We start from the raw sequence: 16,502 nt of genomic DNA on the forward strand, positions 1-16,502 counted from the left end.
GGGAGGACAAACCCCTGCATGGGATGTACCACCGGACCATAACTGAAGTGGCTGATATCAAGAAGTCCTACCAATGGCTAGAAAGGGCTGGCCTACAGGACAGTACTGAAGCGCTCATCCTGGCTGCTCAGGAACAAGCCCTGAGCACCAGAGCAATAGAGGTTTAGATCTACCACACCAGACAAGACCCAAAGTGTAGGCTGTGCAAAGAGGCGCATGAAACAATCCAGCACATAACTGCAGGTTGTAAGATGCTGGCAGGGAAAGCATACATGGAGCGCCACAATCAATTGCCTGGAATAATATACAGGAACATGTGGGCAGAATATGGACTGGAAACCCCAAGGTCAAAATGGGAAACACCTCCGAAGGTGGTAGAGAATGAGAGGGTAAAAATCCTGTGGGACTTCCAGATCCAGACTGATCGAATGGTAATGGGGAACCAACCAGACATTGTAGTGGTGGATAAAGAACAGAGGAAAGCAAATTATGTTAATTTACAAATAAATAAACAACCACCAATAATAACTAAAAGTGAAGCAAAAAGGCTTCAGGGTGAACCCAGCCCAAAATAACAAACAAAACCCCCCTAACTGAAACATGTAATCTTACCTGCAAATGAAAGAAAAGGGAAATCGAAGACAAAATACTAACCTCCCTAACCTAACAAAAACAGGAGAAAACATGTACTAAACAAAATGGCGGTTCAGCTTCACTTAAACAAAATTATAAACCAAAGGACTAAACAGAGTGGGCACAGATAAAACTACAAAAACTAATACAAAATACTAAAGTGCAACACACAACTAAACAGGTGGTGAAATACAAAACAAAATGGAGAAGAGGGCCAAGCTGTAGTGGAGACTGGTTGCAGCCAGACACCTCAAACTCTCCTTGAGGGCGACAGTGGCTCAGGCGGCTGAGCGGATCGTCCAATGATCGAAGGGTCGGCGGTTTGATCCCTGCTTCCACCAGCCAAATGTCGTTGTGTCCTTGGGCAAGACACTTCACCCTCCTTGCCTCCAGTGTGGTTCCACTGGTGTGTGAATGTGCATGAATGCCCCGGTGGTGGTCAGAGGGGCCGTAGGCGCGAGCTGGCAGCCACGCCTCTGTCAGTCTGCCCCAGGGCAGCTGTGGCTACATCATGAGAAGTGAATGAATAATGGACACAATGTAAGCGCTTTGAGCGTCTGGAAAAGCACAGATAAATCTAATCCAATATTGTGGTGGATGTGGCAGTGCCAAGCGATGGGAACAGACCTCAGACATCTCAGTCCAGAAAAGCACAGTGCTAGGAACAGCTAAGATACTGCGCAGGACCCTCAAACTCCCAGGCCTTTGGTAGAGGACCCGAGCTTGGGTGAGAAACCACCCGCGGAAGGGTGAGAGGGGCGTTTTTTAATGTGTGTGTGTGTGTGTGTGAATTTTCTCATAAACTGTCCTGAAAGTTTTATTATTTTATTTGTCTAACTTATATTCAGAGTTAAAAGAATTCTGTAACCTACTTCCAAATAAGAAGAAAATAAAATGTTTGACTTAGGGATAATAGAAAAACTACAAAAACAACATTTTGCTGTTTTTAGACTTTTCTCTCAAAAACCTTTTACCCCAATATGATTCCAGGAAAGGAGTGTTTATCCTCTTTTGATCAATAACTAAATCACAAACAGATGGGTATTTGTTAGTTTAAAGACTCACTGAAAACATTTAGAGCTGCATTTATTCTTGGTGGAAAGACGAGGATCAAAAACGTCCCCTTTAAATCCCAGCATATGCTGGGACACAGGACGCATATGAACGGGACACAGGACTGCAACAGAACATCTTCCTCGACTGCCATGAAGACCAAGATGAAGATGATCTGCTTCCCTCTCTGCCTGCTGCTGCTCACCGCCTGTTGCTTTGATGCATGGCGTAAGCCGCCTTTTCATTAGTTTACCTGCACGTTCATCTCAATTTCTTTTCATTTCCATAAAACACAAGATAAGATCCAAAACCATTATGTACATTAAAGCATTCTGTTTAGAATAACCCAGCCACTGGCAAGTTTGAGTCTCACTTTTAAGTTTGGGTACCTGGAATTTAGCCAACGTGGTACATTTCTTGTATTTTTGAAGCATCTTAAGAGTTTGAAATTCACCCGGTCATTCTCACAAGCAATGCAGCATGACTTTGAGGAATCTACGCTCTGCTGTTTCAAATTCAGCAAGATCCCCATTCCGTTTGTACTAGTGGTCAACGTCAAGAAGACTAGTGCATCCTGTCCCATTCAAGGGTTTATGTAAGTCTGTGCTTCGTTTTCTGATTCAATCCAATGGTACTTCTGATGAATTGTTTTAGAAACTGCAGGTCATTAATTCATGTGTTAATATGAGATAAACCAACTCTTTGTGGCTTTTTTTCAGAGTTGAGACTAGAAAAAGGAAAATCTGTGTCAGCAAGACTTCCATTTGGGGTCATAATTTCTTCAATCGCGTCTATAACTTGGAAAATATTGGGGATGAAGATTTGCAGCACTGAAGATCTACAAGAAGACTGTCTCTTCAGGAGTTTACAGTTATTTTCTTTAGTCACTTCATGTCATTTACATAACAAAATGAACAACATGTTAAAGAATTTATTTGTGCTTATCTGTTGGAACAAACATTTTAATGTAAAAACAACAAAGATTGGCACATTTTGAAGGGGTTAACTCCAAGAAGTAATAGACTGTTTCTGTTTGCTTGTTGCGCACAAATCTTGTAGTATCAGCAAAACGGGACTGTGTGGAGGCTTGAGGTTTGACACCATCTCTACACAGAGATTCCAGTCATTAAATTGTATTTCTCTGTGTTTGCGCTTCAACTTTGCGCCTGCATCATTTATTTGCCGGTTCTCCTCCATCCTCCTGTTTGTTGCAGCAACATGCATAAACTGCCTTAACACATAAGAGTTATATTATCTAATGTCTGAGGCCTTGTAATGAACTGGGACCCCATAAGGAATAAACATCATCTCATGATGGTTGAGATAAACTCCATGAATGAAGGAGAAAAAAACACTTGTAATTTTATTTTAATTTATCTACCAACAATAAAAGATATTGTTTATTCCTTTTCAAATAATCTTGAGGTTTTTCATGCAGCTGTGAGAGGAAGAACATGTCAACCTCCTCTGCCTCCCTTTTTCTTTTTCTTACCACCAGCTCAGTGTGAATACCGGATTCTGCTGATAAGATCTGAGAAGCTAAAACGCTACTGCGGAAACATCTCTGATCTTTCTCCATGTTACAACTTATAGCAAAAACCACACAAAGACAAAATCCTTTGATTCGGTGCAATCCTTGATTGACTGACTGAATGTGTGTGTGAATGGCTGAATGTGACTGTGACTGTGAAGCGCTATGGGCCTTTGAGGAAGGTAGAAAAGTCTTGAGCGACTGTTCTGTCAAGCAGTTGTTTGACTCCTCTGGTATCTTTACCAATTCTCATCTGTGTTGCTCATGCATTGATTTGCAATGCATTGGTTGCAATTCTGCCATTAATTGGCTTCCTTATGGTGGTCCAGAAGGGTCGCAATACAACAATTTAAACTCAACATGAAACAATAACTCACAACACAACAGTTTAACACACATCAGAATAAATCACAACACAACAATTTAACTCACAACAACTCACAACACAACCTAATAATTCACAACACTTCAACTCAAAACGGAAGTATATCTGCAATGGAAGTGCTTTTATTCTGAACTGTCCACTGGGCTAAAACATCAGTAATCACGTCTCCATTTAGGGTTCATACGATTCGTTCAAAGATTCTCTCCTGCTCTGTCTGAGAGCAGACTGTGTGTCAGGCGCTTCCTTCTGCATTTTTCTGTGTCAATGTGACCCACTTTGAAGCCACCGACATGTTTGATGGTTGTAACCCTATCCTATGACCCCACCCTTACATTGTTTGAATTTAAATGCAATGTTTACATTATTTATTGGGATTCAAAAAATAGTTTGATAAATAGCAACCCCAGCACATCTGGCTCTCATACACAATCACTCACTGTCTACTTAAGCACTGAACTGAGTCTCACTCAGTGCGAAGTATTGTTTGTGTCACTGTGCCTGCATTACCAAGCGTTATATCCAGACCCGATCTTCTGTTTCCTGACTACGTTTGCCTGCTTGCCTGCCCCGACTCTCGATTGGATGCTGACTACCCCTGTATCTTCTCTGATGCTCTCATGCTCATTATCCTGCCCGCTAGACCCCGATTTAGCTTTGTGGACTTTTAGCTGAGCTAATAAACCTGCTGCATTTGGTTCCTTTTTTTCCTGAAAGAAATGAATCAAAGATGATTTAAGTAGCAGGTATGTGACAACACACTTCAAAATACTTCTTATGGATGTTGTTTTGTTTTTTGCACATTTTATTGTTCTTTCATTTTAGTATGAATCAGGGGGTTGTGTGTCTCTATGAGCTAGCTGGTTGACCACTTTTAGTAATACTAGTCATTAAACCACAAACCGATTTTCTTATAGAAAGCAATGCTGTTAAAATAAAACAAAAAATAAAGAAAGTGAAAGCAGCAAACATTAAAAAGTATAATATGTTTTTATTCTTTTATTCAATTAAAAAATGTTTAGAGTTCTCATCAAGACTTATGTAAATAATGGCTCACTGAGAAAAAGGTGAAGGGTGAAAAATGTCACTGCATTCGCTTATTTTGGCTTTCTGCCATAACGTTCTGTGAAGGTTAGATTTTACAAGGACATTGTGATGTCATGATCATGTTTGTTCTGCCATAGACCTGTTATAAAACAGGGGGCAGTAGAAGTGCTGAGACTCCAGAAGATCCAAGAACCGAGTGAGAAGAACATCGTCCTCATCTCCTCCTGGTCAGAAAGAACTGACCATGAAGACTCTCTGCTTCTCTCTGGGGCTGCTGCTGTTTGTTGTCTGCTGCAGTGATGCCGGGCGTACGTTGTCATGTTTGTTCCTTATCTTAATTGTTATCTTTTTTTCTGTAATAATAGTAACTTTGATTTTTTTGGTCGTCAAGCCGTTGGATTTCATCACAGCACAGTTTTGGAAAAATGCTGCTTTGAATTCAGCGAAGAGCCACTGGAATTACGGAGAGTGACTGGAATCATCAGAACTCCCCAGCGTTGTCAACATCAGGCGTTTATGTAAGTCTGTAGTTGATACACAAAAACATGGATAGTCATAATAAAATGTATATTCTTTTAATGTTAAATCAAATGTGGATTATTTCAAATTGTTTTTTGGGTGTGAAAGAATTATCTTACATAGCAAAATACAGCAAAAAACAGGTTAGTTTCTGTGGATTTCTCTTTAAAATCCCAAAGAGGGGACAAAGAAACATTCCCCCCAGTTCATTAGTGGAAAGGATAATAGTTGGTTCATGTAGATATCTTTCTTTAATATCCACAAGGTTTTCAATGTTTTTTACCCCTGAATATTAATAAATAAGTCTTCTAAATTTTCTTGATCTAGAAGAATTTCCTGCATTGGATCCTGAAACAGCACAACAAAATTTTAACTTGACAGGATTTTTTTTTTATATCGTAATTTTTTAATTCTCAACCCAAGTCACATGTATAACCGAATGATAACGTTTATGTCTCTAAAAGTGACCTAACTTTATATATTTCTTTTGCTTTGCAGAGTCTTTGCTATTGGTCGAGAGGAGTTCTGCTTTAGGGACAACTTTGATTGGGCTATGGATGTCTGCAAGTATTTTTACCCTGAAGGATGTTAAAATGCTTCAGAATATTCTATTCTCTAACATAAACTCTTTTTTTGTAAAGAATAACTCTTCGTGCTTTTTTAGTGGGCATTTTACTTTGGTAAACATCTATTTGTGGTTTATACTTTGTATGTTTTGTACTTCTTTCATGTTTTTTACCTTTTTAAGGCACAATGAAGTGCTGATTATAGGTGAATGTTGGGTTTAATTACTCACATTTGAGACTTTTTTTGAAAATCCAATTCTCATGTCTCATCTGCAAAATAGTAAACGGTGTTATCATATAGCGGAGATTGGAGGTCGACGCTCTACATCATCACCGTAACCCCGTGTACCCCAAAGTAAAAAATAAAAGATTGAGGTTAAGGTTATGGAAAGATTATCACAGAAAAATGCACAAATGGTTGTTTGTTGCATATAATGCACATATTCCTATGCAAGACATTGGAATATAAAAAGCTGAAGTCCTGTTAATTGATCATTTTTTTCAAAGTGGATTATTATATGGAAGTGAAAAAAAATAAGTGTTTTTACCACAAAAAACATGAAAAAGTATTAGCATGAAAAAAATCTTCTGAGAAAAGCATGAAAAAGCACAAAAAACACAAAAGTATTTAAATACATAAAACACAAAAAAATGGCATGGAAAACAGACAAAATTAGAAAAAACACACCCTTAAAAATGTTTTTACACACTATACACTTCCATATTATCCCATTCTCAACTTTTACATTGTGTCTGTGGTCATTGCAAGCCTTTTTGCATGTGCCAAAGATGAATTAAAAATAAAAACTAGCATGATTACAAGTAATTAGTAGCTATTCAATCATTATGGATAAATAGCGTATACACAAAAATATTTATTCTGGGTATAATAATAATAATAATGGATTGGATTTTTCTGCGCTTTTCCAGGCGCTCAAAGCGCTTAAATTGTGTCCATTATTCATTCACTCCTCAGTCATACCTGGTGATGGTAAGCTACTGTTGTAGCCACAGCTGCCCTGGGGCAGACTGACAGAGGCGTGGCTGCCAGTTCGCGCCTACGGCCCCTCTGACCATCACCGGGATCATTCATGCACATTCACACACCAGTGGAGGCCACACTGGAGGCAAGGAGGGTAAGTGTCTTGCCCAAGGACACAACGACATTTGGCTGGTGGGAGCGGGGATCGAACCGCCGACCCTTTGATCATTGGACGACCCGCTCAACAGCCTGAGCCACTGTTGCCCAATATATAGATATAAAACTATATATAGATATAAAACTAGAATATTAGTAAGTATTACATTTATTTGACATTTAATGTTAGTTTATTTCCATCACAATATTTTTAGATTTTTTTTTTCCCCTGAGCAAAAGCCGTCAATTGAAGAGGACCAGGTCCCCCCTGCAAAAATCAGAATCAAGGTGGCATTAAAAAGACATGCCGGCAGGGGGCAGTGTGGCTCTTTGTCACAGGAGTGGCTGCTGCTCTGGACAGAGTAGAAGGAGAAAAGAAGATAAGTATATACATGACAAAAGTCTGCCTGTCTGTCTGTCTATATGTGTGGATAGAGATATAGATATACACACACTACGCCCCTTTCACCCTTCCGTGCCGTGGGGGTTTCTCACTCAAGCTCTGGTCCTCTACCAGAGGCCTGGAAGCTTGAAGGTCCTGTGCAGTATCTTAGCTGTTCCTTGCACTGCACCCTTCTCGACTGAGGGGTCTGAGGTCTTTCCAGGGATCTGTTGTAGCCGTTCCTCCAGCTTGGGGGTTACTGCCCCGAGTGCTCCAATTACCACAGGCACCACTGTCACCTTCACTTTCCAGGCTTTCTCCAGTTCTTCTCTGAGTTCCTGGTATTTCTCCAGTTTCTCATGTTCCTTCTTCCTAAAGTTCCCATCGCTTGGCACTGCCACATCCACCACAATGGCTTTCCTCTGTTCTTTATCCACCACTACAATGTCTGGTTGGTTCGCCATTACCATCCTATCAGTCTGGATCTGGAAGTTCCACAGGATCTTTGCTCTCATTCTCTACCACCTTCAGAGCTGTTTCACATTTTGACCTTGTGATCATGTAAGAACAAGGTTCTGTTTATATATATATATATATATATATATATATATATATATATATATATATATATATATATATATATATATATATATATATATACATATATATATATACATATATATATATAAACAACGGCTCCTAGTCTTGAGCAGCCGCCTAAAGAGGTACACAATAAACAATGAAGCTAGAAGGATAAACAGGCTGCTCACAACTCAGCAGGGTCAAAACAATGATCAGACCCACAAAGGCTAGAAACTGACAAGTACTGGAAAAGTATTTGGGAGGAAGAGACAGCACATAACAGCAATGCCCAGTGGCTGGTCTCTCTGAGAACAGAACATAGCAACCTCCCTGAACAGAATCCAGTAACCATCACAGTGGCAGACATCCAAGAAAGAGTCTCAGGTATGAAGGACTGGACAGCACGGGGCCCTGACATGATACATACCTACTGGCTGAAGAAGCTTACAGCACTCCACGAGCGCCTGGCAGAACAAATGAACCAGCTGCTAAGAGATGGAACTCACCCCAAATGGTTAACGGAAGGGCGAACGACCCTGAGCCAGAAGGATCTCTCAAAGGCTGCAATCCCATCCAACTACCGGCCAATAACCTTGTCATGATTTTCCGAGCGGGTGGACCCAGATGCTGGAACCCAGAAAGCGAGACTGGTAGTGACAGGTGAGAAGAGTTTTATTTTAATCCTGGGAGAATTGAGATATAGACGTTGGTCCAGAAGCAGCTGTGGCTAGTGGCGAGGCTGGAGGTACAAACGCGGTCAGCGTGGATGACGAGGTCCGGTGGGTTGCCGTGAATGGATCCCATGTTCCAACTGACGTCACTCGTGATAAGGGTTTCCTGGAGCAGGAGATCAGGGTTAGTTTTCAAAGCGAGAGTTAAGACAGTAGCGAGACTTAACATGGCATGAGACCAGACTGGTCACCATAGAGCAGGGGTCGGGAACCTTTTTGGCCGAGAGAGCCATAAACGCCAAATATTTTTAAATGTAATTTCGAAAGAGCCATACAATAATGTTGTGTCTCTTTCCCACACTGATGCACGGAGACTTAACCTCTTTTAAAGTTCTTTATTCTGGTTACTGTAGACCGCAACAAACGCCATACAACTAATTCATCAACTCCTGAATCTCTCCTGCCGAGACGAGAGAGAGCGTTTCTCCCAACTTTATATTCCCCTGCTCCCTCTCCAGCCCCTCCCATTTTCCTTATTCGGCCCATAGCTGAACCCCATTGGTCCAAATTACCTAACAACAGGCTGAGCGACAGAACTGAGAGCCAATCAGATCTCTGCTTGATGCCTTCAATGAACCCCAGAACTTTTAACGCGGCCCAACAGCCAAGTTAAACTCAGTCCGCGACAATATTTTTAAAACTAAATATACAAGTGAATGTGTGCATTTGATGTAATTTCAACATTTTTAAAGTACAATAAGTTTGTGAATTCTTTTTAATAACATTGTTATTCTGTTGCTAATAAATGATGAGTATTTCTCGTGGTAGTTTTGCTGATGGTCTAGTCTGGTTGATACGTGGTGAGTTTCTGCTTCATGCAGGCGTTGAGACTTTAAACGTGATCGTAGGTCTGACTGTTCTGTAGATGTGAGACAGACTGATCACATGCAGACGGGGAGCCAAACACACACTCACACACTGCAGTGAGTGACGGGCAGCGGGTTTTACGTTTTTACAATCCCTGCGCGATTCACCTGCAGCCTGTCCCCACAACACCTCAGCCCCACCCTCTGCTTTCTCCCTCACACATCCCGTCCCCGCAACTGCGCGCTCTTTCTCAGAGACGAGAGCGCGCAGTTTTAGGCACGGCAATTCACAGGTTTCCGGGTGGTACAAACTCTGTGAAATAGATAATAGTAAACTGATAGTTTTTTCTCCAAGCACCGCTACTACTGCGCGCCTCTGGCATCGCATCGCGCCCGAAAAGGACTGGTCTAATGAAAAAAAGTAAAATTAAAGATTTGTCTGCGAGCCACATGTGACCATCAAAAGAGCCATATATGGCTCGCGAGCCATAGGTTCCCGACCCCTGCCATAGAGGTTAACGAACTGGCGTTGAACTGAGGCGTTGGGTCTCCTTTTAAGCAGCAGGTAGATGAGATGAGTGGTGTCAGCTGGAGGTTATTAGAAGGAGCACGGCTGGCAGTGTTGGAGGGGGAGGAGTCTGACAGGCACCATGACAAACCTGTCTCTCCAAAACATGTAAGCTCATGTAAGGCATCATTGCAACCAAGATAAATAGGCACATGGATCAATACATGACCAACACACAGAAGGGCATTGGTAGAGACTCCAGAGGAGCCAATCACCAACTCCTGGTTGACAGAACAGTCGCTCAAGACTGCAGGTCACGACACACCAACCTGTGCACAGCCTGGATTGATTACAAGAAAGCCTATGACTCAATGCCACACACATGGATCACTGAATGCTTGGAGCTGTACAACATCAACAGGACTCTAAGAGCCTTCAAAGGAAACTCAATGAAGCTGTGGAAAACCACCATGGAAGCCAATGGAAAGCCACTTGCACAAGTGTCCATCAAATGTGGGATATACTAAGGTGATGCTCTGTCCCCACTGCTATTTTGCATAGGTCTGAACCCCCTCAGCCAAATAATCAACAAGACTGGCTATGGATACCGACTCAGAAATGGGGCCAACTGTCTGGTTTTGATGTGTTTACCTTAGTTTTTGCTTCCTTTTGTTTCTGTCATGTTTGAGTTCTGTTTCCTGTCTTATTTTGGGAGGTTTCCTGTTTTGTCATGCTTTTGAGTTTAACTTCCCTGGTCCCAATCTCTTCTGATCATATTCACCTGTGTCTTGTCAGTCCTGTTTGTATTTAAGTCTCTGCCTTCCTCTTGTGTTGGTCCATACCGTTTCTTCCATGACTGTCTTCTGCCATGTTTTCATGTTTAGGCCACAGTAAGTTTAGTTTTGTTTCCCTCCTCTGCAGCGCTTTTTGTTAGTTCAATAAACCCCTTGCCCTGGAACCAAGTGCCTTCCGTCTCTGCATTTTTGGGTCCTTCACATTCCCCAGCCCTCCCAACCTGACACCAACATCAGTCACCTCCTCTACATGGATGACATCAAGCTATATACTAAGAGCGAGAGTGACATTGACTCCCTGATCCACACCACCAGGATCTACAGTACTGACATTGGGATGTCATTCGGGCTCGAGAAACGCAGCCGGATGGTGACAAAGAGAGGCAAGGTAGTCCACAAAGGAGGGGTCTCACTCCCAGAAAGAACAATGGCAGACATTGAGGACTGCTACAAGTACCTTGGAATTCCGCAGGCAAATGGCAACCTGGAGCAGGCAACAAGGAAAGCTGCAACAGCTAAATACCTCCAACGAGCAAGGCAAGTCCTGAGAAGCCAGCCCAATGGTAAGAACAAGACCCGGGCAATAAACAGCTACGCACTGCCAGTTATCAGATACCCTGCAGGAATAATAAGATGGCCAAAGGAAGAGATACAAACCACGGATGTTAAGACACGAAAGCTCCTCACCATGCATGGAGGGTTCCATCCCAAATCCAGAACCCTGAGACTGTATGCTAGCCACAAGGAAGGAGGTAGAGGACTAGTGAGCGTAGAAGCCACTATCCAGGATGAAACATCCAAGATGCATGAATACATCAAGCTCAAGGCCCGAGGACAAACCCCTGCATGGGATGTACCACCGGACCATAACTGAAGTGGCTGATATCAAGTCCTACCAATGGCTAGAAAGGGCTGGCCTACAGGACAGCACCGAAGCACTCATCCTGGCAGCTCAGGAACAAGCCCTGAGCATCAGAGTGATAGACGCTCAGATCTACCACACCAGACAAGACCCAAAGTGTAGGCTGTGCAAAGAGGCGCCTGAAACAATCCAGCACATAACTGCAGGGTGTACGATGTTGGCAGGGAAAGCATACATGGAGCGCCACAATCAAGTGGCTGGAATAACATACAGGAGCATGTGTGCAGAATATGGACTGGAAACCCCAAGGTCAAAATGGGAAACACCTCCGAAGGTGGTAGAGAATGTGAGGGCAAAGACCCTGTGGGACTTCCAGATCCAGACTGATAGGATGGTAATGGCGAACCAACCAGACATTGTAGTGGTGGATAAAGAACAGAGGAAAGCCATTGTGGTGGATGTGGCCGTGTCAAGCGATGGGAACAGACTTCAGACCTCTCAGTCCAGAAAAGCGCAGTGCTTGGAACAGCTAAGATACTGCGCAGGACCCTCAAACTCCCAGGCCTTTGGTAGAGGACCCGGACCCGAGCTTGGAGGAGAAACCACCCGCGGAAGGGTGAGAGGGGCGTTTTTTAATATATATATATATGTGTGGGTGTGTGTGTGTGGGACTTTTCTCATAAACTGTCCTGAAAGTTTTATTATTTTATTTGTCTAACTTATATTCAGAGTTAAAATAATTTTTTAAACTGCTTCCAAATAAGAAGAAAATAAAATGTTTGACTTAGGGATAATAGAAAAACTACAAAAACAACATTTTGCTGTTTTTAGACTTTTCTCTCAAAAAAACTTTACCCCATTAAAGATGATTCCAGGAAATGAGTATTTGTCCCCCTTTGATCATTAACTCCATCATGAACAGATGGGTATTTGTTAGTTTAGAAAGACTCACTGAAAACATTTAGAGCTGCATTAATTCTTGGTGGAAAGACGAGCATCAAAAACGTCCCCTTTAAATCCCAGCATACTAACTGCCACAGAACATCTTCCTCGACTGCCATAAAGACCAAGATGTAGATGATCGGCTTCCCTCTCTGCCTGCTGCTGCTTTGATGCTTCACATAAGCCGCCTTTTCATTAGTTTACCTGAATGTTCATCTTAATTTCTTTCTTTTTAGAAACTGCAGGCCACTAGTCTTCTTCCTCTTTTGGCTTTTTCCCATCAGGGGTAGCCACAGCGAACAAGTCGCATGGTAAACTTGGCAATGTTTTACGCCGGATGCCCTTCCTGACGCAATCTTCTGAAAGCAACCGGGCTTGGGACCGGCACAGAAGTATGGAAGGGAACAGGGAACAGCTCGGATTCGAACCTTGGTTTCACGGACGGAAGGCGCCGCAAAAACTGCAGGCCACTAGTATGTGTTAATATTAGACAAACCAACTCTTTGTGGCTTTTTATCAGAGTTGAGGCTAGAAGATGCAAGTTCTGTGTCAGCAAGACTTCCATTTGGGGTCAGAATCTCTTCAATCGCTTCCGTAACTTGGAAAATATCGGTGATGAAGATCACTGAAGATCTACAACAAGACTGTCTCTTCAAGAGTTTACAGTTATCTTTCTTTAGTCACTTCATGTCATTTACATAAAATGAACAACATCTTTAAGAATTTCTTTGTGCTTATCTGTTGGAACAATCATTTTAATGTAAAAACAATAAAGATTGGCACATTTTGAAGGGATTAACTCCAAGCTGTTTCTGTTTGCTTGTTGTGCACAAATCTTGTAGTATCAGCAAAACGGGACTGTGTGGAGGCTTGAGGTTTGACACCATCTCTACACAGAGATTCCAGTTATTAAATTGTATTTCTCTGTGTTCACACTTTAACTTTGTGCCTGCATCCTTTATCTGCCAGTTCTCCAGCCTCCTGTTTGTTACAGCAACATGCATAAACTGCCTTAAAACACACACGAGTTGAATCATCTGCAGTATGTGGCCTTGTAATGAACTGGGACACCATCAAGAATAAACTTCATCTTATGATGGTTGAGAAAGACTCCATGAATGAAGAAGAAATAACCTTCAACCTTACTTGTATAATATTTACCAGCAATAGATATTGTTTATTCCTTTTCAAAAAATCTTGAGCTTTTTCATGCAGCTGTGAGAGGAAGAACATGTCAACCTCCTCTGCCTCCCTTTTTCTTTTTCTTACCACCAGCTCAGCGTGAATATCGGGTTCTGCTGATAAGATCAGAGAAGCTAAAACGCTGCTGCGGAAACATCTCTGATCTTTCTCCATGTTACAACTTATAGCAAAAACCACACAAAGACAAAATCCTTTTTATATAACTTTGAAAAAGTCCAAGACAAAGTACCACCAACTCACAATCAAGCAAGTTGTCTCAAACCTACAGTAACTGAGTTTTTTCAGATACCAACTGTTACGCCCCCTTCTGGGTCTAGGGGTGACTGGAGGCATAACATAAAAAAGTAAAGGTTTTGCTACCAAAGTTGACTATAACACAAAGCACCAAACAAATGTCTCCATAAAATAACCTAATTTATTTACAAATAAACAAACAATCCAACAATAACTAAAAGTGAAGCTAAAAGGCTTCAGGGCCAACCAAGGCCAAAATAACAAACAAAACCCCAACTAACTGAAATCTTGTTTTCTTACCTGTACAAAGGAAAAGGGAAAACAAAGACAAACACTAACCTCCCTGACCTAACAAAAACAGGAGAAAACAAGTACTAAACAAAATGGCGGTTCACCCCTACAGCTTCACTTAAAACATAACTATAAACCAAAAGACTAATCAGAGTGGGCACAGACAAAACTACAAACTACAAAGAACTACGAGGTGCAACACAAACTAAAACAAGTGGAGAATAAACAAATGATGAACAAAATGGAGAAGCGGGCCAAGCTGCAGTGGAGACTGTTGCAGCAAGGCTCCCTTCCCACCAGCTGGAGGTCCAAGTGGTGGCTTTAAAGGCTGCCTCCACCAGCTTGTCCAAATGGAGGCCACACCCTTGCCAGCACACCTGAAAATAATCACAGACATACAAACAAAGATCCACAAAAAACACAGAAGTCCCACTCTGATACAAAAATAACACAAAACACAGAGCAAACAGAACCAAACAAAACCAAATAAAACCTTATACGGCCACAGCCGTAACACCAACCCAGACCACTCATTTCTAATCGAAATACATGTAAGATGAAAGTTTTATGGAAATGTAAAGTGGGATTAGTCCTTCATTCTGTGAAATGGTTGGATGATCTTCTTCATTTAGATTTCAATTTCTCATAATTATTTGATAAATAAAGGTCTGGGACTCACATTGATGCATTTTACGTATGTATAAACAAACATGTAGATTAGGGACAGAGCCTCTAAAAGTTAACTATTTTTCTTTTACTCTGTGTTCTTGTTTCAGTTATTTTTATTTTTTATTTGTTTCTTATTTTTTCCTGAAAGAAACAAATCAAACATGATTTAAGTAGCAGGTATGTGACAGACTTTAAAATACTTCTTGTGAATGTTTTCGTCTTTTTGCACATTTTATTTGTTCTTTTGTATTATTATGAATCAAGGGGTTGTGTGTCTCAATGAGTTAGCTGGTTGACCACTTTAGTAATACTAGTCATTACACCACAAACAACAGATTTTTTATTGAAAGCAATGCTGTTAAAATAAAGAAAAATAAAGAAAGTGAAAGCAGCAAACATTAAAAAGTATATGTTTAATTGAAAAACACTGAAGTCATTTTATTTTTTTACTCATTTAAAAAGTGTTTAGTTTTCACCATGACTTCTACTAATAATGGCTCACTGAGAAGATGGTGTGGGGTGAAAAGAATCACTTTATTCCCATAACTGTGACTGCTGATGGAAATTGATGCAGCCTTTCTTTAAATGATATGAAGGTGTTGGGACTTTCTGCCCACAACGTTCTTTGAAGGTTAAATTTTACAAGGAAACTGTGATGTCATGATCATGTTGGTTCTGCAATAGACCTGTTATAAAAAGGGCAGCAGAAGTGCTGAGAGTCAATAAGATCCAAGAACCGAGTGAGAAGAACATCGTCCTCATCTCCTCCTGGTCAGAAAGAACGCCATGAAGACTCTCTGCTTCTCTCTGGGGCTGCTGCTGTTCGTCTGCTGCAGTGATGCCATGCGTGAGTTGTCATGTTTGTTCCTTATCCTAATTGTTGCATATTTTTTTCTTGAATGATATTAACTTTTATTATTTTGGTCTCTTCAAGCCACTGGAATTAATCACAGCACAGGTCCTGAAAAATGCTGCTTTGTATTCAGCGAAAATCCAGTACCACCGAAGAAAGTGACTGCAATCATCAAAACACATCACAGTTGTCAACATGAGGCATTTATGTAAGTCTGTAGTTGATAAACAAAAATATGTATAATCATAATAAAATAGATATTATTTTAATGTGAATTGGTTCATGTGGATTATGTATCTTTTTTTTATTGGTGTTAAAAAAAGTGTAATGTTTTTCACTGTTTTTTCCTAAATATTAATAAATAAAATAAGTAACACGATTTTCTGGAGTCAGAAGAATTTCCTGCAATGGATCCTCAAACAGCACGACAAAATTTAACTTCACAGGATTTTTTTTTTATGTTGTTATTTTTTAAATTCTCAACCCAAGCCACATTTATAACAGAATGACCATGTTTATGTCTCTAAAAGTGACCAAACACTTTTGTTTTGCTTTGCAGAGTCTCTACTGAGGCCAAAAAGGAGTTCTGCTTTAAGGACAACTTCCAGTGGGCTGTGGATACCTTCAAAAAGTTAACTTCTGAAGGAAGCGGTTAAAATGCTTCACAATATTCTATTCTCTAACACAAACATAAAATTACTCTCTTTTTTGCAAAGAATGACTATATTCTTGTTTTTTTTCTAAAGTGAGCATTTCACTTTGGTAAATATCTGTTT

General features: G+C 40.9%; 1 long non-coding RNA gene across 1 annotated transcript; it reads left to right on the top strand.

The window, feature by feature from the left end:
• The first annotated feature begins 4,799 nt into the window (after positions 1 to 4,799).
• LOC101171077 lies at positions 4,800 to 5,867 on the top strand. The gene is made up of 3 exons (XR_177398.4): positions 4,800 to 4,954; positions 5,038 to 5,164; positions 5,664 to 5,867. It is a non-coding gene; the product is annotated as an uncharacterized LOC101171077 (long non-coding RNA).
• The last annotated feature ends 10,635 nt before the right edge of the window (positions 5,868 to 16,502 follow it).

Source organism: Oryzias latipes, chromosome 6 (genome assembly GCF_002234675.1).
Source record: "Oryzias latipes chromosome 6, ASM223467v1".
Classification (NCBI taxonomy): Eukaryota; Metazoa; Chordata; class Actinopteri; order Beloniformes; family Adrianichthyidae; genus Oryzias; species Oryzias latipes.